Raw genomic sequence first — 3,428 nt, forward strand, 5'->3', positions numbered from 1 at the left:
TCTGGCTTGTTCTAAGGTAGAGAGAGACTAACCAGAGGCACAAAATAAATGGATGAGAAGACGTCAAAGTGGGTGACTTTGATTTAGTTCATTTTGCGAGTGACTGAAGACGGTAAATGTGGTCGTGACCTAGTCTTATTGTTAGGTGGAAAGTTGCTCTCAGAACAAGCTTGATAAAGAGGTCGGGGTGGTGAAAAGAGATAATAGGATATTGATCGGGTTGAAGAATTCTCTAGAAGGACTTAGAGAAATGGGGGTGATTGTTGGAATCCTAAGTCGATGAGGACTTGGAGACCAAGCAATCTAATTTATGGAAAGTTTAGTTTATGGCAAGTTGGTCATAAGTTTTATAGTCTAATACAAGTTGGTATGTTAGGCTATATATACGTTTCCATAATCGAGTTTATGATTTTGAGAACAGATTGTAAAAACATTGGTTTTGAGTGATTTTCCAATTAATCAAATAGTTATTTTGGTTATTTGTTTTGCATTCTTGTTTTCAAAACTTTAAATATTATGTATTCCTAGATGGTATTAATGGTATCTCAACTTTGTAACATCCCGAAATATCAAGAGTAGAGTTGAAGGGCTAAAAGAGTAAATTGGGAAAGAGTGACTCGGTGAGTCGAGTGCGAGTGGACTCAGAGTTGTTGGACTCGGCGAGTCTTGGGGTGACTCGGCGAGTTAGGTCGCAGATTGAATGAAGTTCTGATTATGGGAACTCGACGAGTCACAGAGTTGACTCGACGAGTAGGGTCAGTCAGGGGTTGACTTAGACTGAGGACTTTGATTTCGACCAAGGGTTGGTCGTTGACTTTTAGGGTTTGGTCAGCAATGTGGCCTTTGGGCCAAGAGAGAAGTAAACTAGTCTTTTACCCATGAGAGGGTGTTATGAGAGGATTTATTCTAGTCTCGAGAGTTATATTCATGAGAATATTTGCTTTACGTGTTAGGCGGTGGCGAGTTTGAGATTCCAGTGTGGGGATATCTGCTTTCTGCTTGCCAGGTGAGTCTTCTCACTATACTTTACCTTGAGTAGGTAACCAGAGTTATGTGTTCAGAGTATTTGTATGCTATATGTACGTGATGTGTTGTACTGCATTGTTTCTATGTGATTTATGTTGTGCATGTTTATAGAGTTGGAACCGGAAGGTTCCCAGAGTTAGAGCCTGAGGGTTCACAGAGTTTGGGTGCACGGACCCATAGAGTTATAGCCTCGAGTGGCTAATATGTGTTATGTGTGGTATTTTGGGGAACTCACTAAGCTTCGTGCTTACAGTGTTTTGTGTGATGTTTTTTTCAGGTTTCTTTCAGTATCACGGGACGGCACCGGCTTGATTGTACACACCAGAGAAAGAGTCATATTTTGGAGGATCCTGGTTTTCTATGCAAGTGAAAATGGAGTCATGTTTTGTAAATCGACTATGAATGAGATTTTAAACAAGTGTTTCTAAGAATAAAATGATTATTTTAAATGAAAAATTTGTCTTGAAATTTACGGTGTTACAAACTTCATAAGCAAATTTTATGATGTATTTATTTGAGATCTCAATTAATTAAGTTAGACACTTGTAAATCACCACCACCGATATAACATGTTACAAATGAAACTAGAATTCTTGAATAAACGGCCGATAGAAATATTCATAATCATTACCTAGTAAAACATATAAATGCTATTTTTTATTTTTAGAATTCTTTTTTATTTATAATGTAAAGTGTAAACAACGATTTAAAAGTAACTCATGATAAATGTAAATAACGAAAAGAAAAAGTTGTAAATAAAAGGGTCATGTAACATTTGAAAATTTTATTAAATGTCTCAACACTTTCACTCTCACGCCAAATGAACAAGGGTTTAAAATAACTCTACATAATGAAAATGATAAAAATAGTACATAAATTGCAAATTAGAGGATCATAAATGCAACATTTTAAAATTTGATTAAATATCTTAGAGACAAATTTTAAGGTCTTTACCAAATTTATTTTAAAATTATTTAAACCCACGATATTACTATAAAAACATTAGACAAATTAGGGGATAACCACCTCGCTGAGTTCCTCCCCCCTACTCCCTCCCCTATTACATAAATAATACATTACAACAGAAAATATCAATGTTTCATTATTCATGATTTACTAATTTAAATACACTAAAACATGATAGTACCTGGATCGTGGTTTTTCCATATCTACATTGAGAATACATTATATAAAAAGAGGATTTTTACCAAACTCGGAATTCATATTTCTTTTTACAATGCAAACGTGTTGCATACTATATGCATCTCATTGGCTAGTCTACAAAAATCAACTAGTCACGAGGGAAAATTAATCAACAATCTATTTTAAATTCAAAAAGAGTAAATGTGAATATATACGATCACTAAATCTAAAAGCTCCATAAAGACTCGTCAACAAAAAATTCGACGTTATCCTCATAACTGCCATATCCCACTGTCTGCGGTGGCGCAACCATCAGTCCCTCCGCCATGCTAACAAAAAATTCCGGCGTCTCAAAAATATCTTCTTCATCCACGTAATACAGAATTTCCGGCAACTCCTTCGTATCCACAATCTCCACCTCTTCCTCGGACTCCATGTATCTAAAAGCCTCCGCAGCTTCTGCAGCGGCCTTTTGTATATCTACTATACTGCTAGACTTCGGGACCGGCAGCCGCCACACAGAATCAGCAAAATTCAAACACGCCCGTCGTCCCCTGAAGGCAAACGCCGCCACGTCATGTGCTCTTGCTGCCATTATAGCAGTAGGATGAGTCCCTAGCCACACCCTCATGTTCTTGTTGGGTTCTCTTAACTCACAAACCCACTTCCCGTTATCCCTCATTCTCACTCCCCTGTAAACTGGGTGTCGAGTCTCTCTAAACTTCTTCCTTCCGGCTCTCTTCTTCGGGTTTCGTGAAGCCAACATCACTTCGGATTCAGCAGCCGCATTCAAGACTGCGCTTTTGCTACGACATGAGGTCAAAAAGTATGCTAATGGAACACTTTCTGATGATACGGATGGAAATGGGTTGTAAGATTCGATAAAGGCATCCATACGTTGGTAGTGTGAGCAATATAAGAGGTGAAGTTACGGTTTGTTGGTAGTTTTTGCAAGTTAGATATAAGTTATGACTTTTGAGAGAAGTAATTGTTTGTTGGGAGTGTTTGTGAGTGACTTTAATTTTTTTTTTATATGGAATGACGATGTATATATAGATATTTGTGGATTGTCTGTGGTGGGGTTACCAGCTGGTGGTTTGCGTGGTAGAGGATGGAGGCTTTGACAAGTGGCTTCATTTTTTATTTATTTTGAACGCGTGATATTTGGGAGGATAGATTAAGGATTGTCCCTATAGTATTGAGTAATATACAGCTTCAGTCCAATAGATTCGAAGATTGTAGTTGATGTGCAAAATAGT

The 3,428-nt window shown here is 37.4% G+C and overlaps 1 pseudogene; it reads right to left on the reverse strand.

Moving 5' to 3' along the window:
* Nucleotides 1-2,373: 2,373 nt before the first annotated feature.
* On the reverse strand, nucleotides 2,374-3,177 carry LOC145015441 (dehydration-responsive element-binding protein 1E pseudogene; annotated as a pseudogene).
* Between the last annotated feature and the right edge of the window lie 251 nt (nucleotides 3,178-3,428).

This window comes from Lactuca saligna, chromosome 9 (assembly GCF_052625555.1).
Source record: "Lactuca saligna cultivar CGN05327 chromosome 9, ASM5262555v1, whole genome shotgun sequence".
NCBI lineage: Eukaryota > Viridiplantae > Streptophyta > Magnoliopsida > Asterales > Asteraceae > Lactuca > Lactuca saligna.